Genomic DNA, 23,917 nt, shown 5'->3' on the forward strand with positions numbered 1-23,917 from the left:
ATCATCACCCAATTTCTCTTACTCTAGATGATTTCAGAAACTGCTACATCATAGCCATCACCACCATCGCCATCAATCATCTCTACCATGTAAGCATGATCCGAGTTTTAGTGAAAAGGCTTTGGCTAAGCTGCCCCAAAAGGCTAAGCTCTGCCGCTGGTCCCCATACTCCCGCTAAGGAGACAAGTCGGGATAAAGAGTAGAGATTTTGTTAGACGCACTGAGAAGACGAACAAACAAAGGAGTCTGGTGACCCCACACTCATCTTCGTGGTGTCGATATGAGCTCTGGCTTGTGGTTTCTTCTGGGATGCCTGTAATTCCAGCCCCTAGGAGGCTGAGGTAGGAAGAGTGCCATGAATTTAAGCCTAGACAGACAGTCTAATGAGTTCCAGGCTAGCCAGGGCCAAAGAGTGAGAATAAAAATAAGTTAGTGACTAAACAGGGGAGGGGTTGGGGGTAGGTGTGCATAAAAAAAGCAGTCCTGGTCAGGGTAGGGTGGAGGGGCTCTCTGTGACCACCAGCGCCGGCAGACTAACAGTCCATATGAGAGACAAGAAGGAAATCTACTGCAGTACAACTTAGTCAGTGTTGACTCAAACTTCTAGAGTCTGAAGTTTACTGTGGACATATTTAAGCACAATACAATTCGGCGTGGGGGGGGGAGTTTCCTGGTGTAATACAATTCCCTGTGCACAAGGAGGCATAATTACATTGAGACTCTTCTCAAAGTGTGTGTCACTTCTTCCATGAAGACGGGTTCTACAGATAAGCCTAAGGGCCTGGGGCAGGATCTGGCACGGTCCCATACAGATAGGGAAGAGGTCAATTGTGTTAATGTTTTTACGAAACTGTTTCTCTTTTTCTCTCTTAACCTGATTATCACAAAAATCATTGAGACTCATTATTTTAACAAGCTTCACAGCATAAGAACTGAGCAGTTATTAATCTGTTCTGAACCCTCCAAGCTAATCTGGCTTCCTCCCAGTGCGCATCCCTGCAAATACTTGCATTCTGTAGCTTTCCTTGCTGAACTCTCTCTCTTGGTCCCTCCAGCACATCTGCCCAGGGCTGAATCCCCCTACTTCCTTTTCTAACTCCTCCTCTCCTGGCTGTCGGGAAGTCTAGCCCTATTTCCTCCCCTGCTCAGCAATTGGCTGTATGCTGCTTTATTGACATACCAGGGAACAATTGGGAGCAGAGTTCCCTGCTCTGAGATACACAACACTGAGATAGGAGAGTCTCAGAACAAAGCTTGCAACCAGATATGGGGGGTGGGGTACAGAAATCAACATTTGAATTACACAATAACCTTATTTGAGCTATTCATCTCCTCCAGTCTTGGTCTTAGGGTCTTGGGGAATAGAGATAATGAAAAGGTCAGCTATACTATTAGGTATCTCTGATCTTAGTTGTAGGATCTTGGGGAAGCCCCTGGCCATACAGATGATGCAAAAGTCACCTAGGCTATTAGCCACCGCTGGTCCTACATGTGGGAACTTGGTATGGCCTGGGCCTACAGAGAACACAGATCACCAGGCTACTAACCATCTCCATTCCCAGCCCTCTGAGTGGAAAAATAGGTTACGCATCTTTCCAGTTGAAGAGACAACCCTGCTTGTTTAGCACTTCCTGGTGTCCTTAGAGCTTATCTATGAGCACCAAGACCTTTGTGCTCCCAATAGATGTGGTCATTGACTCAGCTCTGGGTCTGCAAGGTAGTCTGATAAGTTTTTAATGTTTTATTTGTTTATTTTTATTTTATTCTGTTTTATTTTATTTTTTTGGTTTTCTGAGACAGGGTTTCTTTTTATAATAGAGCCCTGGCTGTCCTGGACTTGCTTTATAGACCAGTCTGGCCTCAAACTCACAGAGATGCTCATGTCTCTTCCTCCTGTGTGCTGGGATTAAAGGCATGTACCACCACATCCAATTAGTTGATGTCACACTTGAGGGGGACGAATCTGGGGTTCTTACAAGATAATCTGCTCCAGTGTAGCATCTGCATCATAGACAACTGTTCTCATCATGGAAACAATCTGTCCTGTCTGGGAAATTTTACTCTTCTTAGAGTCCATGGTGACACCAGGCTTAGGACAATAACTCGGGGCCTTCAGCCATAAAAGTCAATGTTAAGATTGAAGGTTGACAGCTACTCCTTGCGGGCTTAGAATTTACCTTATGCATGCAGGTAAATAAGAGGCTCCAAATGAAAGGCACAAATGCAAAAACGGACATATGCATGCCAGGTTGTCTCTTGTTTTCAGTTACCTTGTGGCCTCAGCAAAGTCAATCCTGCTTAGAGAAGGCAGCCTCAGAGAGCTTGTTGTAAAATCTCCTGAGAGAATCACCAGCATCTGAGCTTGTAACTGTGCCTACCACAGGTAGGATGGGCTATTCAGATTCTCTAGGCCACAACGGTACAGCTACCAAGATGTTACCTCGATGTTTCTATGGAGGGGTTTCAAAATGAAGATTAATGTTTCTATCAGTAAATTCTGAGTAAGCAGACTGTGCTTCACAGTGTGTGTGTGGAGGTCATTTAGATCACTGAGGGTCTTGAAGCGAAGAGACTGACTCACTCTGTCCACGAGCCAGCAGGTTGACAGCTCATAGCTGAATTCAAATTTTAGTTATTTCCTGATCTCTGGACCACAGAAGAAGTGAAACAAAGGGAAATGTGAGGGGCATGAGATGGAGAAAGAACCTCTCAGCCCAGAGTCACCAAAGCCCTCAATAAGAAGAAGCAAAAATTCCAGCGCAGTCAACATTTGCTTTAAAGGCTACTGAATAAAGTTGATATTCTGTTCATAGATAGACTGTGTATGTTAGAGAAGCAATGACCAAGGCTTAAGGACTAACTGTATAGGACCTTGGCTGGGGCCTCATTTTTCCCCAGACAGCTCTTGAGAATCTCAGAGGAGTTGTTAACTTTCGATAACTAAGGGTAGCCTTCTTTCCTGTATGCTAAGAAAATCTTATCTATGACTATTCTCAAAACACAGTGATGTAACTCCCGAGGAGCCTGATCCCAAGTTCTGTGGTGTATCTAACTTTCTTCTGATCTTTTCCTCTCTTAACCCTGTGTTTAAGCCTCCATTAGGGTTATTTTATTTAACCCTAACTGTGCTTCGTGAACTGGCTAGTATAAAGCCTTGAGTCCCAGGTTGTGCTGAGTTGTAATCCTTAAAATTCTAGTGGGAACTCCTTGATCTGCTGAGGGAGGCAGAGGGAAGTTGTTCCAAACCCCAACTGGGCATGCCTTGAAGCTTTTAGAGATACTAAGTTTCTATAATCATTGGAACTATTTTTCTAAAGATCCCTCCTCTCCTCATTTTCTCCACCCTCCCCTTCTCCTGTTTCTCAGAAGTTACTTCTTTGGAGAGATGTACGCATGGGATGCCATGTCTCTGGGTATTTTAAATCCCCTCTCTTTTATCTTCTACATCTTGTTTGCATCCGTAACGCATGCATTCCATTATAAATTTAAAGTGCAGCCCAGTGGGTTCTTGCCTTTAACCTTGCTTACTTATCCTAGTGCTCATTTACTCTAGAAGGGCCTTTCCACTTTAGCATAACCTCAGTTCATCAACTGATGACATTCAGCTTAGCCTCTAATTCGATACGTTGACGCTAAACAATTAGTGACATGGCAGAGCTTTGAGAATAAAGTAAGTTAAAATGCTGGAGAAGAAAGTAATGGACACACAACTTCCCAAAGGAGGGAAGAGAGCTATGTCCCAGCAACCACCTCCTCTGATTCTCTGTTCTCTTATTCTTGTGCTGATTCTCACCCCACTGTCCACCTCATTTCTTTTCTCAGTCTACCATCAGTTTGCTATCAAAGCACTGTTCTTCTTTGTCCCATGCGGAGGCCCTGGATGTAAGCTGTTGTGTTTATCAGTGCTAACAGGTTAACACTGAGGTATACAATCACCTACTGACAGAATTTTCAACAGATAAAAAAATTATTAACCTGAACAATAGGATACATTAATGAGAATTCCAGTTCCTCTCTGATTAGAAAAAGTAATATTTGGGGTTAAGATGACCTTTGTATCCCCCTGTCAGACAAAATTCATTATGAAAAAGATTATTCATGCTACATGGGATTTGCTTATTAAGGCTATATGGAGAATTCTCTGACATAACTATGATATATATATATAAATATATATATATATATATTTAAGAACATGAGCATAAATAAAAGTACTGTGATAGTAATATCAGCTTCGGGGGAAGATTTTCATCATTCAGTGTAGTTATTTTATCTCCCGTAATGAACGCTGACTCCCTAAAGTCATATAGTTGGGAAGGGGAAGCTGTTTAAATACAACATCCACAGAAAAAGCAGAACAACCCAACTGCTTTCTCTGCAAAATGGACAGATTACCCTGCAAGACCGAAAACAGAAAAGGCTGTGGCAGTCCAGGTCCATCCCCCCTAAGCATCTGTGAGGCTGGGCAGGAGGGCTGAAAAGTCCCCATCTCAGTGGATCACAAGGTGAGGAGAAACAAACCAGGGAGAGGGAGAGGGAGAGGGGGGAGGGAGAGAGGGTGAGAGAGAGAGAGATGGGTGCAGAGAGCGTAACCAAAGTTTTCATCTGAAATGAGTTACTGCTACCCATGTCAGGCGTCATGAAACGCAGTGAAGATATGATTCAGAACAAATCTTTATTTGTAAATTTGAGACCCGAACTAGAACTTTCTCTAAGAGTCGATAACAAACTTAAATTTTCCTCACGGAGAAGTGCCCACAGGAGTGGAGATCTGTGTGGCGCTGTTCTGCAAACCTCCAGTGTTGGGCTGAGTGAAAGGCAGAGTGGCCAGATCTCAATGGCAACCTCCTAACTCCTTGTGTGAGCACAGAATGAGCTCATGTCCCTAGCATCTCCTCTCTTACTCTTTGTCTAAACTGTTCTTTTAAACTGTTATTTAGCTACACCAGTCCCCAGGGCTCTCATATTTCTTTCTCAGCTCTGCCCCACTTAGTAAACAAAATTCTTACAAAAGCATTTCTAGAATTCAGTCTGTAGTGACATGGGAAAAATAGAAGCGGGGCTGTGTCATGAACAGGTTTGTATACAGTGTAAGCCTGGTGCGGAAAGCACAGAGAATGGGGAGCCATGGTTGAGTGTGTTCTGGGCTCTGCCCTCCGGCAGTCTCCAGTGACCTCCTATGCCTTTATGTGTTCCTGGGTGAAGCAAGAGAAATGGAATCAAAGGTCTTCCCAGTCAGCCTCCATGAAGGAGTGCTCTCCCGGTAATGGACGATATCATTCGTGGTGTGTGTGTGTGTGTGTGTTCATGTGTGTATGTGTGGGTGTGTGTTCATGTGGGTGGGTTCACGAGTACTGTAGTGAGTGTGGACATGTAAGGAGTTGAGAGGACAACCTCAGATGTCCTCGGGTATTATTTGTTTGTTTGGTTGGTTGCTTAATTTGAGAGATAATCTCTCACCGGCCTGAAATTCACCAGGTGTGTTAAGCTGCTTGGCTTGCCGATCCACCCCTGGGGTCCTCCTGTGTCCCTAGCACTGACTCATGCCAGCACGAGTGACACTTTGTTCATTTTGTTTCCTATTGTTTCTCGTGACTTTGGGCAGTCAAAGGCAAGGCCTCATGCTTTTGAGACCAGCACTTTGTCACGAGCTATCTCACCAGCCAACGGACAACTGTTGACAGGCCTGAGTAGGGTACACTTCCGCTTTTGGTGATGTAGGGAGCCTCAAGTCTTGAAGAAAACAGCTCTGTCCCTCTCTCAGGACCACATCTGGATCACTGAGGTAGGCACTGCTGAAAGGCTCTTCTCAATAGGTCTTTTTTCAGTTTCTCCCCCCCCCCCCATATCAAAATCTCTTCCTTGGTATCTTGCCTGAATCTCTTCATTGGATTTTTAAATTATTTTCCTTTACTCTACCCTCAGCCTCTAGGGAGTGTTAGTTAGAGCATCCAAATGCTATCTTCTATTAAGCTGAGCCATGGTAAGTGTGTTTGTATTGAAGTGTTGGTGGTTTTACATTGCATCCCAGTGAGATGCTAGAACCTGATCCCCAGGCAGAATGCTCTCCTTCAGGTCTAGCGTGCCTTCAAGATAAAGGTTGACCTGCTGTCAGGAATGCTGAGTGCTTCTTGATAGAGGCCACAGAAAAGAGCATTGTTTCCCTTACATACCAGTCCCCTCACATTCTAGCACGACTTACAACATATTGCTCTCTGAGTTTAGAAATCTTAAAGTAATTCTTCTAAAAAGAAGCATGGGCTTGAGGAACTGCGCCTACAGTACCTGATATTTCAGTAGTGCTTCAGGCTTCATACAGATAAGGATCACTGACACAGGGATGGATTTCCACAGCCACGGGCTCTGCATCTGTGGGTTTACCGGCTCTAAATTGGAAGTATTTAAAAGAGCCTGTCTATACTGAACAGGGATGTCACCTATCTTTTCATGATTGCATAAAACATATCAGATAGCAACTATTTACATAGCATTTACATTGTGTCAGATACTAGATCTAGAGATTATTCAAAGTATATGAAGTGTTTACACAGGTGATATGCAAATATTCCATAAGGAATGAGTACGCCACACATTTTCTGATCCATAGAGAGTATTAGAACACGTTTCCTGCAGACATGGTGAGATGGCTATAATGCAATCGTCTCCCATGACCTTCCTCCTTCCAAAAGGTAAGCTCTTTTTAGACCTAGTTTCTCAATAAAAAATAGAGAAACTAAACAGCAATTTTACAACATTAATTATGCTATAAGAAAATTTATTTCACGTAATTACACTATAAGCAAGGATTCACAACATAAACTTAGTTTATATTTGTCTCAGAAGGAACAGACAGGACTTTGAAAAATGCAAGCACTCGCTTTGTGAGAAAGACCTCCCTGTTCACTTTGACCTCTTCTTGGAGCATGGCTGCCCAGTGAGAGGCGTGGAAGGAAAAACATAGTGTGCCCTCAGATGGGTTTCCCCAGCCTCCTCCAGATCAGTTGCTCGGTCGGTCCAGGTTTGTGAATCGGTGTCAAAACTGGGCAGGGCAAGGCTCCACTCTCTGCAGGCTGTGATTAAGAAGGCATCCGTCTGTCAACAGAGGCTCTCAGCTGCATTTCCAGCCGGCTTCCTCCCCACTGACTCACTCAGTGATGCCACCACATCTAATGTTTATGACCTAATGGTTGATCACCATGGAACTAGCACAAACCCGAGACTGTTGAGGAGCAAAACCAGCAGAGAGACACTGGGCACTGCAGGAAAAGAGAAAAGGACCCTTATTCACGGAGACCATGGGTGAAGACAGAACATCCCCTACCTCGTGTGGACACTTCCACCGGTTGCCAAAACGGATCTACGGAAGCTTTCAAGCTTCTTGAAGAATCCAAATAAAGGCGTGGGGTGACCAAGGACAAACAAACACTGTGGCGTTTAGAAACGAAGACCAAGGAATGAGAGGAAATGTGTATGCGGCAACTTAATAAAGCTTGGATCACAAACTCGGCTTCCTTTCTTCTCTGCCAGCATGTGGCATTGGATGAAAAGAGAAAAGGTACCAAGTGCCAGGAGAAAGAAGAAGATCTCCCCAAACTAAACCTCAGAAACAGTCCTGGAGGCATATTTTCCAACTGGGAGGGTAAGGGTACAATGGTGAGCCCACACCTCCTTAGGAAAAGGAAGGCCAGTGAAAGAAACAAGTGCTTTTTAGTAAAGATCTTCACCATTAATGCTGTGAACGGCAGCAAGCTTTGGCACACACTTGAGAACAAGATGAGGACTCCAGTACCATGGTCAAGGTGCACTGTGTCTGACTTCCTGGCCTGCCCTCCCTCCCCAGGCTAATAATCAGGAGCGGCAGCTCTCCAGCCCTGAAGAGCCTGTACGAACATAGCGTCTCCTGGAGTCCTTGCGGCTTACAAGTAATGGGAGAGTCTTTTTATAACCGCTGTGGTTTCATTTAAAAGGAAGCTCAGAATCAGTGGTAAAGGGAGGGGAGCCTTGTGAGCTGCACGCCATCTGAGAGGGGGAAAATCATAAATACCAGAGTGTCTGATTATTTGAACGTCTCTCGAAGTCGAATAATGAACCTTCTTCATGTTTGGCTTTCCTGTGCTTGGCTCCCTCTGAAAAGTTTGCAGGCATCAGGGTCTGTCTGGAATTCATTCCAAGTTGGAGGGATATTTTTTCCCTTGACATTTTGCAGCTGAGACGGCCTTAAGGAGGAAGCTGAGGAGCGTAACATTACCAAATATGTCCTTTCTCCTGCTTGTAGATTTTATTTCCACAGGAAAAGAAGGCAGATGCAGGCCAAGGAGAGCTGGCCAATAAGAATGGGGCCACAGCAGGCAACCTCTGGCCATGGAGACATTGATCGGGAGCCATGGTTCTCAAGAAAGGAAACTGTCGGAGCCCACCAGGAGAAATCTGTGCTATGGGACAACGTTACCCGTCTGTTTGAGGAGAGCTCCCTGTCCTTGTGTTAGTGTCCTGTTCTTGAAAACACTTGATTTAAAGCCAGTGTGTATTTTTTTAACTAGGCCTTTGCATACTCTTAACTGTGAGCATCAGGGTTCAACAGGGCTTCAGAACCCTCATCTATAATGAAGGTGCAGGTTCCCCATGATTAGGAACCCCACCCTTGTTTGATCAGGAGCTTCAACCCTCAGATTTGAGCACCCTTCCAAACATGTTTATGTGCAGCAGAGAAGTATTATGTTTTGACTGTTTTAAACTTGCAAAAATATCTAAACTAGAAATTAAGGCCAGAGCGATGGCCCAGCAGGTAAAGGAGCCTGCTTCTGGGCCCAAGGACCTGAGGTTGACATTCCCCTCAGAACCCACATGGTAGAAAGAATAGACTCCCACAGGTTGTCTCCTGACAAGCACACATACCTGCATGAACATGCCCATACACAGATGCCCACAGAATAAAAATTTAATGCTAATGATTTTTAAGAAAAAAATGGAGAAGATAGCAGGCTGGGGATATAATTCAGTTGATGGAGCACTTACCTACTACACACAAAGCCTTGGGTTCCTTCTGCAACGTCGCATGAAGCAGGCACAGGGGTGCTCACCTGCATTCCTAACAGGAGGCAAGAGCATTAGAACGTCAAGGTCATCCTGGAGTTGATAGAAAGTCTGAGGCCTGCCTAGGCTACCTGAGGGTATCTAACAATGAGCAAACACATTCCAACTGTCTTATTTTTGTTGTTGCTGTAGTTCTTATTGCACTTGCCGCGTGGCTTTACTCTGCTGCGCAGGCTGGCCTAGACCTCACTATTCAGTCCAGACTGGCCTCGAACCCTCCATCTTTCTGTCTCATTGGCATTTTACGTGTCGCCCACCATAATTTAATAGCTTACCTGTGAGAAGCATTCCCTGTGGCAACTCACCCTACTTGGGAAGTCAGTTCTCTTCTCGGAAGTCATTGCTGCTCTCGTCTTGCTTTGTTCTTGCTGTGTGGGAGCTTCAAGCTTCACACATGCCAAGAAAGTGCTGTGCTGCTGAGCTATATCCACAGCCTGGTTCTGCTTCTCTCTACGGGTATAAGACATTAGTCTCAAGCCAGCACGTTTGCAAGGACTCAGGAAGAATGCACAAGACAGGAGGCTGCATAACGTTCCCCCATGAAACATGTAAGAAAACTCAGTTTTAAAGACACAGTACCCTTAGCTGTTCATTTAAAATAAAATGGTTCCATGAAAACATTATTTATATTTGTGTGTGTGCGCATATGTGCGTATGTGTTCCTGTGTGTGTGCATATATTCACACAGAAGGCAGAGCTCACAGATTGGCTAGACAGGAGGCCAGTAAGTGCCCAGATCCTCTGTTCTCTGTCTTCCTAGACACAGGCCTGTGCACATAAAACCAACAAACCAATTGTCTTTATAGCACCAGGGAAAAAAATTAAACTAAACTAAATAACTCTTACCCCTAGAGAATGTGATTGACATTTCATCTTGAGTCAGGAAACATTGTGGCTTAATAAGGACTGACCTGGAGCTCTTTGGCCCACAGGGGGGCAAAAGTTTGCTCTCTGCTCAACATTGCAACTAGAGAACAGAGCTCTGGTGCTAGCTACCAACTGTGACTTTTCAAGAGAATAGGGACACCAGATTTTAATGTAAAATTAAGTTAGTTATACAAGTTTCTGTCATACAAATGTTAACGGCAACCATTGGGGCCAAGCTGATGGTATTGCTGGCCATGCCCAGCCTGTGGGCAGCCCCTGGATGGTCCCTGACCAGACACCCTGCTGAGTTAGCAAGGTCACTTTGTGACAACATTCTCTCTTTGCATCAGACGTTTAAGCTCTATGAGGGCAATTATGTGTGTAATGTTTTCCTTAGTTCTATGACTCAACGCCTATTTCATCAGTCTGATAGGGAGCCTTCAAAGGACTCAAGAAGTAACCCCTTGTGTAAACTTAGCGAGAGAAAAACATAGTGGATTTTTTTCCCTATCATTCTTAATAACATGATTTCATGTTTTTCTGTCTCACACGTATCTCATCACCTTCTCTGACTAATAAGAAGATTAAGATAGCAGAATGTAAACGGACAGCTTCCTCTGCTTAGCTTGCCAAGCCTGACGTGATTTCTGGTGGATAATGACTAAAATAGCTAAGACTGTCAGGTGGTCAAAAAAATAATTAATCAGCTTGGTAACAATAATCAGCTTCTGGGCAGAGCTTTGTTCTACTGATCACCATTTGGAAGAAGGCATGAAAATCTAAGAAATTAAGGTGCGGACACAGTGGAAGGGCCCAAGAATCAGATACATGAAAGCAACCATGTGCACTTCCATCAGCTAAAGAAAAGAGAGATGGCAAACGCAGGGAGAAAAACTCTGACATCAAAACGAAGCCAGGTCGGGGAAACGTCCTGAAATAGAGAGGCCTGTCGACTGACAAAGAAAATCATGATAAAGAAAGATGCATGCGCTCAGAGTTAAAAAGCAAAGGACTGCTTACGACAGCCCAAGAGAAAGAGGAGAGAGGATGCTTGGCCTGGACCTTACCAGCCTCTGAAATACAAACTTGACTTTTATCCTTTATCCATCACCTCTGTCGTGTCCTGTGACAGTCGCCCAAATGAGTTGAAACCAATAGCACAATGAGCCCAGATTTCATTTCAGACAGGTTTCATGTAATGTAGCACAAAGATGACCTTGAACTTCTGATGTGTCTGCTCCTACCTCCTGAGTGTGTGGCTTTCAGGCTTTGTCTTTGTGATGCTTTCCATCAACCGAGCAGCATCTCCAGCCTTTAACCACAACTTTGTGCGAAAAAAAACAGCAGAGAGTACCTTTGTACTTACAAAACTTATAGAGTGGAACTTGTGTTTTTGTATTTTTGAAGAGCTTTTGTGTGGTTTGATTTTATGTGCATGGCTATTTATTTGAGAACTTTGAAGTGTACCTTATGTGTGCGGCATCCATGATAGGCTAGAAGGGGCTACCTGGTCCCCTGGAACTGGAGATACAGATGTTTGTGAGCTACCATGTGGGTGCTGGGAACTGAACCTGGGTCTTCTGCAAGAGATAGCATCAAGAGCGTTAACCACTGAGCCACCTCTCCAGCCCTAGAATGGTGTTCTTAAAGGAAAGAGTTTTAAGAAATAAAAAAGTAAGAAAATAATAGTGAGGCTATGAGATGGTATTCTCCGTTATACAGAGGATGGTGTCTTGGATATTCTAGTCAGATTTTTCAGCATTTAGGGAAGGGTTATTCATAATTATCTCTTGATAATGTTAACTTCTGACATTGTTTCTTAAAATATAACTAATTTTAAACCACTTTTCATAAATAATGGCTATTATGAGTAACTGGAATGTTACACTGTTGAGTCCATCAAAAGTCCTACTTCATCTTACTGACACTACACTTCACACAACATGTTTATGAAAGTGAGACATCGCTTAAAAGCCAAATGTTACATTCCTTCTCAGTGTTTAGCTATTATTCCCCAAATGATTTATCCTAAATCTCCTAAGCACAACAGGAATGAACAAAGAGTGCAGAGAAATGACATCTCCACGCGATGGTTTATGCAGAAAGCACTGTCTGAATCTTTAACTTCTCCTTAGAAGAAAAGAAGTCTCTTTCTTGAGACTAGCTGAGATATAACTAAGGATAAAAATGAGCAGCAGGGTCATCTCAAAGAGTCATGTATAAGTCTGAGGATTAAGGACTCGGGGCATGCCAGAGAACCTGAGTCAGATGCCCATAGTGGATATGCCACAACACAGCCCCTGGACAAATTGATCTCAAGGTGAAAAGAAGGAATGGCAAGAGGCAGGACCTCACAACCCTGCATGCTGGACCCTGCTCAGTGGGAGTCCGAAGTTTGCCATTTGCTTTTGGAGACCGCCCAGTGTAGCCTCCCTACCCTGGAGTTAGTTGCCTACCATAGTAAATGGCTTTTATTCCATAGTACAGGGAAGAAAGAAATTCCTAGGTACAAATAGCAGCACCCAACATGGGTACAACATTTTTCCACCCTTTCACTTAGTTTCTTTATTAATGCAAATTCCTTAAAAAGGTATATATTTAATTTGTACACTTGGATGTCACATGTACACGTGAGTACAAAATTACTTCGCATCCTATTTTATCATATTCAAATGCAATTAATCAAACAGCACTTCCCGAGAGGCAGCTGAGACAGCGGTGGGGTGAGCACTAAATGAAACAGTGTGGTGAAGGGTGACTTGAAAATGTGGCCATTTCTCCTGCACCTTTTGCTAAGCAAGGCAGGGTATCCTGCCCAGTACAGAAACTGTAGGAGTCACGGCACAGAAATGAGTGAGTTTTCCAGCAAACCTCATTTTTTATTTTTTTTCGGAGAGGAAGCTACACACGTCCAGGACACAGGGCATCTAGCAGTGTTTTATGGGTGAAGAAATGAAGTACTGTCAGGTTAGAAGGACACCATTGGCTTTCCTGCTGAAACTCAGTCTTGGTGAGCCAAGTTGCTCAATGCTGGTGACTTGGACAGCACTGTAGCGTGGGATGTAGGGCTGCACAGCTCAACAAAAAGAGTAAGCTTCGAGGCCACTGTAACACATGTCTTACTCTTCGAGTTTTAAATCGCCCCAGCACTCCATTAAAAAGTAGCACATTTTATTGTCCTACCTTGACACACAGATTGTCAAAATGAAAAATATACATACACATGTAAATCTGCAGGTTTTATAGGACTGAGTACAAAGACAAGTGCATCTGGTTTTGTAATATCTGGATGTTCTGTTGAAGGCACATAATAGTTAGGTGAGTAACAATAAAAGAGGCAGCTAGAATTAAGAGTAATATGATTTTTTTAACATGCAGAATGCTGTTTAGCCACCACTGCCACTGTTGTGACACCTCACTAGTTGTAAGTGACAATCCTGAGACCCGAAGCTCAAAGGAGAAGTAAGAAAACTCCTCTCTTAGGAAGTTTGCTGAACGCCGAGAAAAAAAAAAAACAAAACACCGACTTGTTATGGAAGGATAAACTGCATTTATACCGTATGACAGCAAGAATTTGGAGTTACTAGATACTTTTTTTTTTCCTCTTCCCTAAGGCCTTCTGCTGTTCAAATCCTGCCTCCATTCTAAAACAGTTTGTCTCCTCAACATCCACAATGACACAGGCACAATTGCTTTTATTTATTTATTTATTTTTATTTATTTATTATTTATTTATTTTTCTGGGACACAGGGCACAGGACAAACACTGCCCTGAAGCACGGACAGCCTTAGTCTTAAGAGTAAAGTTAAGGGCTCCAGGCCGTGTTGGTGCTGAAGACTGAACCTATAGGGAGGGAGCCCACATTCTTCAGTATGATCATCCGTCGTGTATTTTATACTGGTCAATGTCCGCTGCTCATCTTCCTTTCAGGTAAAGTTGGTTCCAGCTCTATGCTATTTCTCAAGAGTTGTGGTAAGTGTGCAAAATCCAAAAGGCTTAAGGTATGAGCAAGCTTCTATAGAAAAAAAAAAATTTATGACGTCGAACAGACTGAGAAATCTTACTTAACTCTTTATACTATCTCATTATAGCCATGGACACATGAGAATACAGTTGTCGGTTTGCTTACAACGAACTCCTCCACCCATTCCCTTCCATGGACATGGTCAAGGTGATGGCAGGGGCAATTTTCTGCAGTGTTTGTTTTGTTTTCTTTTGAGAATTTCTGATTCAGTTGAACGGGGCGCCGCCTTGGTCTTGACCCCTGTTTTCTTGCTCTCAGTCCTTTCTGTCTTTTCGCCCTTTACCCCCCAAAAACATCCTGTCACCTCTGGTTTGCTTCAGTTTCAATACGCTTTCGTTTTCTGGTCCATCAAGAAGTCTAGTCCTCCCTAAGCACGCACTGCCGACTCCAGCCGCGCAACGCTTTACAGGCCCTGAACAATGGGTGTCTGTTCTCGCCTGCGCCGACGCTTCCAGCAACAAGCTTCAGTGAGCTGCCATGTGTTTATCTTTCTTAACACTCCAACAGGCACCCCTCCGTGACTCACACACAGAAAACCAGGGGCCTTGAGTGGTTGTTTATTCTCCCCAGCACGTGGCTCCCAGCAAGGGCCAGGATTAGACAGTCTTGGGGCAGGCGCTCCTGTGGTCCTGTAGATCAAGCATAAACAAATCCTCCTCGGGAACTTGCAGTTTCCCAGATCCTTCAAGCAAGTTTAGCGTTTACTGGGAAATCCAGCTCAGCTTGCCAGCTTTGCTTTACTTTTCCTCTTTTAGGCTCAAATGAGAGCGGCAGGGTCAGCTTAGATGTCACAAAGAAGCTTGATGCCGTTTTTCGAGAGCTTAGAACACGGTAATCATCCAGGAGAAGTGGCAATTTAACACAAGAGTGTGGAAGGCGTGGTTTTATCAGCTTGCTGGGCTTACTTTGGAGACAAAGGGATGAACCATGGTGAATTGTACGTGGGAGTCGACCAGTTTGTAGCTGCCCTGGCATTTGTTATGCTCCGCCCACTCTTGTGCAGTCTACCCTACCTGAGTTAATATTCAGAAGCAAGCTCAAAGGACTCAAAAGACCGCTGTCTTTCCCTCAAAGCACTGTCCTTTCTCTCCATGTTTCTGCCTGCCTGAATCCCAGTCTCAAGCTCTTCTACTCTGCAAGGCTGCGATGATCTACTTGTGTTCTTGCTATAGAAAACACATACGACGTTTAAATACGTGCTTTTAGGTGGCAAACAAGGATGTTCACTGGGCTCACGTAAATAAATGGCCTCTTCTGGTACAACACAGAGAGCTGACCTGTCTTTGCTGTAAGCTTCAGTCTAGCTTTTTGGTAGTATTGTGTGAGACTATTTCCCGGGAGACATGAGCAAATATCTACTCTTCCCACATAGGGAACAACAACAGACCTAGTACAGATGCCACTAAATCCTTGGCAAAGCTACGGGTTTTATTAGGTAACATTCAGGATTAGTGCACATACAATATTAGTTACTGTGTTAGGGGCATTGAGGGTTACTTAAAGGATCATACCTGACTCAAAGGGCATTAACAGAAGCCCACCCAGCACTGGTGACAGACAACTCAGGAAAGCTGCGAACCTGGAGCACCCTGTTAAGCTGCAAGCAGCTCAATGTCCTTTGTAGGGAAATCAGTAAGTCTGAGCCTCTTCCAAGCAGCTCGGCTTACCTCTGATTCTTCTAGACAGTTTTGTTTTTGTTTTGTTTTGTTTGCAGTTAATTTCATCTAGACCTGGGGAGAGAGGCCCAGAATATCTGTTCAGTTTTGGGAACTTCCTGAGCTTATGGAGTTTTCTCTGGAGTGTGGGATGTTTTCAACTCCCCTTGGAACATTCTGTGTCTTAATAAGCTTTCCCGTGAGATGGATAGTTTTAGTCTCGAAGGTATGCTATACAAGATATGCTTCCAGTGCAAAGGCAATGAGGCTGAAAGGTTTGTAGTTCTGCCCAAATTGGCAACCACCTCCCCCATACGGCTTAGGGTCACCAGATTCCCACTGCTGTAACCTTAAAGTTTTTTTTTTTAATCCAGTTGCATTTAGAGATTTTTGTAATCTCGCTATGCTGTTGGGCAAATCTTTTTGTAAGATTTTTTCTTTTTTCTGTCCTTCCTTACCTGCCTAAGCCTTTTTCTGATTGGTTAAAATAAAGAGCTGACTGGCCAATAGCTAGACAGAAGGAGATAGGTGGAACTTGTGGGGAGAGAGAAGAATGCAGCAAAGGAGAGAAGTGGGGGATGATTTTGTGTGGCCGGAGAGGAGGTCAGACTTGTGGGGACTGAAGAGAGGTGACAAGTGACTCAGGAGAAGGTAGATTGGGGTAAACGGGTTAGTTTGAGTTGGAGAAGTAAGTTGGGCACCAGTGTAGACAAAGGCCTTAAGCATTTATAACTGAAAGTCTCAGTGTCTTTGCTAGGAGTCGGTGCCTCAGGGGCAGTAAGTGGGCCAGACTGACCTCAAAACTTCGCCCTTCCTGCTTTAGCTTCCTAAATGCTGGGATGGCAGGTATGTGCTACTCACCAGTTTAGAAAGATTTTAATGAAGCAGTAGAAATGACTTTATTGAGCCCTACATCTTTACAGGAAGTGTTTTTAGGTTCTTCCTGATGAAATGGGAGGTGCCCATGAGGCAATTATTCTGTGATGCAGCAGTTCGCTCATGGGGAAAAGTATTTTGTTGATTTGGTGATGGTGGTGGTGTTAAGACTGAACTGATTGGCGTTTTCACTAGACAACATCCCAAATACAATGAAATGATTCTACTTTTTTCAAGAAGAACAACTGAAGCTTTGGGAAGCAGTGATAAAATGAGAGAAAAGGTGAAATTAGGACAAAAGTGAACAAACTTTCCCAGTCTGATAGTCTTGTACCACAGTAAGACTGTGATAAGCTGACAATGATTTTTTTTTTCATTTTAATTTTTTTTTTAATTATTTTTCCTGAGCCAGAGTTCCCCTGTGCCTCCCAGCTGGCCTTGAATTTACTGTTTCATCCTTGGCTGGGTTCAAGTGTACTGTGATCCTGTTATCTTTGCTTCCTGAGTACTGGCATTATAGGCATGTACCCTGACACACAGTTTGAAACTGTGGATAAGGTGTGTGTGTGTGTGTGTGTGTGTTTGCGTGTGTTTGCGTGTGCGCGCGCGTGTAAAACATCTATTTTTCTCATTTGGAGGAGAGAGGCATGCCTGTACCACAGCATATTATAAAGGTCATAACAGGATATTTTTGTTGGAGTCAGTTCTCTCTCTCTCTCTCTTTAACTATGTGGTTCCTGGGTATCAAACTCAGGAGACAGGCTTAATAGAAAGCACCCTTATCGACTGAGTCAACTCACTGGTCACTTTAAATATCTTTAGTTCAAAAGATCAGCATATAATTCTGCAACTAAAAGATCAATATAGAGCAATGGAGTTTAAAGTAAGATAGTGAAACTTTATCGATACATTTTACAATGCCACACTGCATCCAACCTTTACGAATACATTGGCTGGGGCTGGAAAGATGGCTCGGTGTCTGAGCTGGCCCACTGCTCTTCCCAGGGCTCATGTGCCGGATCACAGCTGCCTCTAACTCCAGTAGGGAGGGGAGGAGAACTTCAGAGACCCTTTCAGGTAGATAAGGACACTCCTTTCTGTAGTTGCTCTACTTACAGTCAATCAGTCCTAGCTCTCTTGAAAGCAGATTTATTTTTACGCCTTTGAATGTCTGCCTGACTGTGTGTGCATGCACCACACGTATGCCTGGTGCTCACGGAGGCTCATCAGATCGTCTGGAGCAGGAGCTACATGATATACATGCAGAAGTCAGAGCGCGATTTTCAGGAGTCAGTTCTCTCCTTCCACCACACGGACACAAGCAATCAAACTCAGATATCACGCTTGTCAGCAAGCCTCTACCCACCCATGCCCCCCCCCTTTTTTTTTTACTTATTTACTTATTTATTTTAGATAGGTTAGATTTTCAGTAGCCCAGGCTAGCCTCAAACCAACAATGCTCCTGCCTCTGCCTTCCTAGTGCTTGAATCACGGGCTTGTGCCACCGTACCAGACTAAGCGTATCATTAAAACCCAGTGTTTACAGTAGTCGCCAAGATAAGCGGAGGCCATATGTTTATTTTTGCTATATATACAGCTGAATCGCATATTTTTCATAAATTTTTGAAGCTATATCAATTTCTCAAAAGGATGGGTAATATGCAATCACTACTTCTGTCCTGTGTGACCAGTGGGTAGTGTATCAGAACGAATTTATCATAGTATTAACCTAGGAGAATGTAGTAGAGTGTAGCAGAGGTCAGTTAATATTCTATTTGCCTGTCTTATTTTTAAGCTTGACACATGAAAAGCTTGAGTGCTCACAGTGTGAGTGCAAATTACCAAAGCAACTTGTCCTAGAATCTTGTGACTTAACAGATTCGTTGAAGCTTGAAGTGGTTGATACCAGCAAATCTTTTTTTTTTTTTCTTTCTACGCATATTAAAGAGACCTGGTTAGTGATGTAGCTGTCTTCAAGCTTCTGCAAGGATATTCCTGCTCTATGGACCGTTGTGCTTCCCAGGGAAGGGAGAACACCAGCATTGCCTGCTTCAGAGAGTGACAACCCATCATTGTTATCCGTAAAACCAAGGTTGCTAGAATGTGACAGTTTGTTTAGTCCCCTCTCTTACACAATATAGGACATCGCCTTAGTGGCTTATCCTTCTCAGATTCTAGGTTCTCCTGGAAGTTTATTCCTCAGAAGTATCTGTGTTTTGTAATGCTACAGAGTATTTTGCTTCGGGTTTAACAGTTACCTTTCCCCCACCATGTTTCTTGTTTGGGAGGACAAAGTTTCCAGGGCTCTTTAGATACCTGATAAGAGTGTTACTAAGATCCAAAGGAACAAAATTCTTACTGTTTAATGGAATGACTAAGAACAAAGAGACACATTTCCAAAGTATTTTAAAATATATATACATATTTTCAGAGGTATGAGTTTCCCTTAGATAAAGACTTCTCATTTTCATTCATATTAATTTTTGAAACAGCAGCTAAAATATCTCAAAAAGCCTCCCAAGAATGTTATCTTTTACTCTCAGTTGGAGTATTCATTCCCAATTAAATCCCATCTGAGTTGTTGGTCAGGGGAGTCCAAAAGATTCTCAAACAATATAGTCTGTTGCTATTGCCCGTGGTTGCCTCCGTGAGGTTTAAGGTAGGTCTCTTTTGCTGAAGATGCCACACACTTTGGACTTGAAAGATTGGAGGTAGAACTGACTTAAAAGCCTCCTTTCCAAAGACTAGCTTTCATAGTACAGGAAAGTGCTATGTAAGCTGCTAAGTGATAGGAGCAATCAGCAGTCCTAAACAGCTGTGATGCCAAGAAGCCCAACAATGACCAGAAGGGCAAGCTCTGCCTTGAATAAAATTAAATTTTTAATGAATTAAGATATAATTGCATCATTCCTGCCTCTCCTCCTCTCCTCCATCCTATCTCTTCCATGGCCCCTCCCAAATTCATGCAGAACCTCTACTTCAACTGTTGCTGAAGGTGCAATAATGCCACTCGCATCTTGGCAGTAACCAACAGTTGTCTAAACTGGAGTCAAATTCCACTTGCCTTCGTGAGGGACTCATAGGATAAACAGTCTACTGCATGTAGCTAGCAAGGTCATGGGTCTCACAGGAGAACCTGCTCCTGCCATTTTTCTAAACCAGTGCAATTCCTAACTGCAGTCCAAACACTTGTCCTTAGGCCCCACAGATTAAGTATAGCTGTCACTAGTCATTAAAGAAGCTTTTTATTTACTTATTTATTTTTGTAACAGGAGACAATGACTGAAAGTCATAACTAGTCAAAATGCAGAGAACACTTGACCGTGGGGTGTCCACCTCCAGTGAATATATACATACATATATGGAATATGGGAGAGGAAATGGAGTAAATAGGAGTCAGAGGAACAGGAAGCCTGCTGTGAGACGACTTGGAAGCTACACTGATGAAATCACAACATGGCGGCCTAAACAAGGAACTGAATAACTCTCACCTAAGTTGACACTGCAAGGTCAATGGGAGAAACCTGATAGGGTACCACCCCTAAATGAACAGCTATGAGCAATTAACAGCCACTATGAGAGGGAAAATTAGTCTTCCCCCCGGGGATGAGGTTTTCTGATTGGCTATCCAATACCAAGCGGTCAAGCCTAGAAACATATTCATGCAGGTGACAATGAACGTTATATTTACCGTATTTATTTGTTTATATGTATATGTAACAGCAACCGTTGAAAAACAGATAATTGATGAATTTGGGAAGAGTCATGGAAGAGAGGATGCAGAGGAGGGGGAAATTATGTAATTATATTTTAATTAATTAAGAGTTTAAAAATTACAAGGTTTACTTTACAAAAGTTCTCTCTCCCTGAATACAATCCACTCATTAAAACAATCATATGTTATTTGGCCTACATGTATATTTTTTATCTTCATTGCTTTAGTTTCTATGCACTGAGATCATGAATCTGCAAAGAAAATACCTCTCAGTGAACCGCCTTTTTACCTTTTGTTTCTGTTCTGATTCTTTCCCATAGATCTTTGGCATTATCAAAACCAATGAAAATTTCACCACAATGTAATGTTTTATCAGCTCATATCAAGTAGTTTCCTGGAGCTCAGAGAAGCACTGGAATCCATCATCAGGAAGTCCTTTATAACTCAACAACTCTTTCTCTCTCCCCAGCTGAAGCACCCGAGGCAGAGAGAGGGAAGTGATACACTCCAGCATACCATGGCAACACAACTTCATCTGTCAACTCTTGGCTTCAGCATCTTGGGGAATTCTGACATAGGGAAATATTTCAAAGCAATTGTATTGTCCTTTGGATGAAACCCAAATCTAGTTGTTTTGAAGATAAGAAAAAAGTTTCCCATTAGGTCTGTTATCATATTGTCATTAAACATTATTTTTTTAGTATTTTGTGCAGAGTTCCGGCTGAACACTGAGAATATTAATATGAGTCATGTGAATGACAGAGTCTTTTATCTCCTGTGTGACTGTCTCACAAGCTGAGACACTGTAAAGATAGTTGCCTTGGCTGTGATATTATATGTTAATAGAGGCTGCTATAGCAGGCACTGTGTTTGTCGATTGTGATGTTAAAGAGAACTTAGATGGAAGGCCATTAGCCCAACAGGAACGTTAGAGAAGCCTTTCTGAAGAAATAACACATGTTGTTATAGTGGAGATGAGCATGGAATGAGGGCATTTTGATGAATGAGGTGAAGAGGATAGTGAAAAGCTGAAAGGATATGGTTGTGTAAACGCAACAGTACATACCTGCTATTTGCCACTTCTGGTGCCTAAGACACCCGAACTAGAGAGCTGGCAGGAAAAGCCAGAGTTCTATGAAGGAGAAAGAGTTTCATGGAAAGAATCAGCCAGTGCCTAGATTCCACGAGAGACCCTCGCTGAAGGAACTTCAGCGACCTTCTCTAGAAAAACCCCATCAACTCCTCAGGCTAATTTTTAACTACAGGATAGAATTGGGGCAATAGATTGCTACCACGTGTAGGTAAATTAAAGAGATTTGACCTATGATATAGAAATAAAGCAGAAGGTTAGCTTAATTAAAGACTGGATTTTTTTTTCCAGAGGTACAACACAGATACACATTTTAGCATAGTAATTTATTTGGGCAATATTAACTAAAACAGGTGTCGTGAATATTCAGTGTGTCTGAGGTTATGGCCCGCATCATGGTTAACTTGAAAATGAGAACAATTTTATAGACTCAGCTCAGACTGCCGCTCCCCTCAGTTCCATGTATCATTCTTAGTTTCTGACTTTTCAGACTGAAGTATCTTTACTAGTGAGTGAGCAGAGACAGAAAGGCCTTTGCTGTGCTCTCATTCCCCTAACCCCTCTTTAGCTCCGTGGGACTAGAGAAAAGTCTGTTCTCTGGTGTGCACTGCATACAAACCATTCACAGTTGACCACATCCGCTGGCCAAACCTCACTTACCAGTCCCAAGGAATGTACAAACTCAGGCTTCAGAACACAGCCTGACTGATCAGTCTGGCTGTCTAAATTGGGAACTAATTAAATGTTTTAACCTTGGCAGCCTCCTGTAGAAAAGTCTCTCCTCATTTAAGCAGAACAGCCATCCATTCTGAAGCAAACATTCCAAAGGAGCCCTCTGGGGGCTGGGGGTAGGGGGTGTGGATTCAGTCAGACAACAAGGAACAGTTACTTTTGACTGTGTCACAATGCATTGCTTCCTCTGTGTTTATGCGCAGACGGATACAGGGGGGGTGTGTGTACCCTTACCACACAGAAGGAATTAGGTTACATTTTCTTTGATGTAATCAAAAAGACTCTTCTCCTCCTAGGTAGGATTTCAGTCCAGCCCACCAGCACTGATAAAATATTGTATTTATAACTTACATGATTCAGAGTGATGCTTAACGCATTCTGGATGCCATTTAGATGTGGGAAGACTAAGAGGCTAAGTTGGACATTTCATTTCCATTCAAAAGTATGCTAAGCACAGGGGCAGAGCCTGTGATCACTTAGAGGTGGAGGCTGGGAAGAGCAGGGGGTGAGTGGAAGGCCAGCCTGGGTAATATAGCAAGACTCTACCCAGAAAGAAAAACCTTATTTGATGGGGCCTGAGAGATGGTTCCATGGCTAAGAGCACTTGCCGCTCTTCCTGGGGACCCAGTTCCTTTCTCAGCACCCATACGGGAAGGCTCAGAATCGCCTTTAATGCTGCTCTTGGGACTAGGATGGTTCTGACCTCCTCAGGCACAAGTACTTGTGTCCAGATACACACACAAACACACATGCATAGATATGAAAATGTAGAGAACCGTTCAAAGAATCTCCCCCACATATAGCAGTATTCAAAGTGACAAAGCTCCGATGCATTTCTCAGGAACAGCTTCCGCTTGTACCAAGAGCTCACAAGCTCTAGAAGGGCAACTGATTTAGACTGGGTTTTGTGAAATTAAGACCAAAATCGCATGGGAAGACTGAAAAAAAGGAAGTTGTTTCCAAAGGAGGCGATTCCTCCCGGACTTCTATACATTCTCAGAAGCCCAGGGATGTTTAGCATAACATCTCCTATGTTGCTGTTCATAGACAATATAATTCCATCATTATGGAGCAAACTTAGAAACAGCTGCCACAGGCAGACAAACCTCAAGTGGTCAGTATCTGATCTGGGGAAAAAGTCGTTTAGCACGAAGGCCACTGTCATTGTCCAGTGACCAGAATCCTTAGCAAGAATGGGAAATCATGCAATGTGGTCTTAAAAGGACACGCAAGATGAAGCAGACATAGAGAAAAGAAAGCCTTGACAGAGTGAGGTCAAGTCCAAGGTGGAGACGAGGGGCAGGGAAGTAATCCTAAGGGTAGAGATTCAGAAATATTCTGGAAGGAAAGAACTAACTGATATTTTTTATACATGATTATATATTTTCACAGTGCTGGGAGTTGGCCAAGTTAACGGAATGAGATGAGATCCCAGGAAGAGGACAGACAGTCACAGCAATGAGTGCAGAACAGGATGGACACTGGGAGAGGAGGGATTGTAGGCAAGGAGAAGAGCCTCTGAGGGAAACAAACAGCACTGTTCGCAGTGAAAACCAAATTAATGCTGTAAACCAGAAAAAATAGACAAGAACAATTTTTAAATGCTCTCAAGACGTGTATCAGCATATTCTGAAAGCAACTATTGGCACATCCAAGACACATACAGACATCTATCGCTACGGTGCTCATAGAAGTCAAATAAGTGAACACACTGTGACACACATTCTAGAGACAGCTCAACAGTAAGATAATTTACAGCTTTTGGAGAGGACATGTGTTTGGTTCCTGGAACTCACAACCACCTGGAACTCCAGGCTCAGGAAATCTGATAGCCTTAATGCATGCTCATGCAGTCTGTGTGTGT

At 43.2% G+C, this 23,917-nt stretch overlaps 1 long non-coding RNA gene across 1 annotated transcript; it reads left to right on the plus strand.

The window, feature by feature from the left end:
* The first annotated feature begins 5,493 nt into the window (after positions 1–5,493).
* Positions 5,494–20,931, plus strand: LOC132649446 (uncharacterized). Its single transcript, XR_009587887.1, has 3 exons — positions 5,494–5,785; positions 13,712–13,891; positions 20,701–20,931. It is a non-coding gene; the product is annotated as an uncharacterized LOC132649446 (long non-coding RNA).
* Positions 20,932–23,917: the final 2,986 nt, after the last annotated feature.

Source organism: Meriones unguiculatus, chromosome 20 (genome assembly GCF_030254825.1).
Source record: "Meriones unguiculatus strain TT.TT164.6M chromosome 20, Bangor_MerUng_6.1, whole genome shotgun sequence".
Classification (NCBI taxonomy): domain Eukaryota; kingdom Metazoa; phylum Chordata; class Mammalia; order Rodentia; family Muridae; genus Meriones; species Meriones unguiculatus.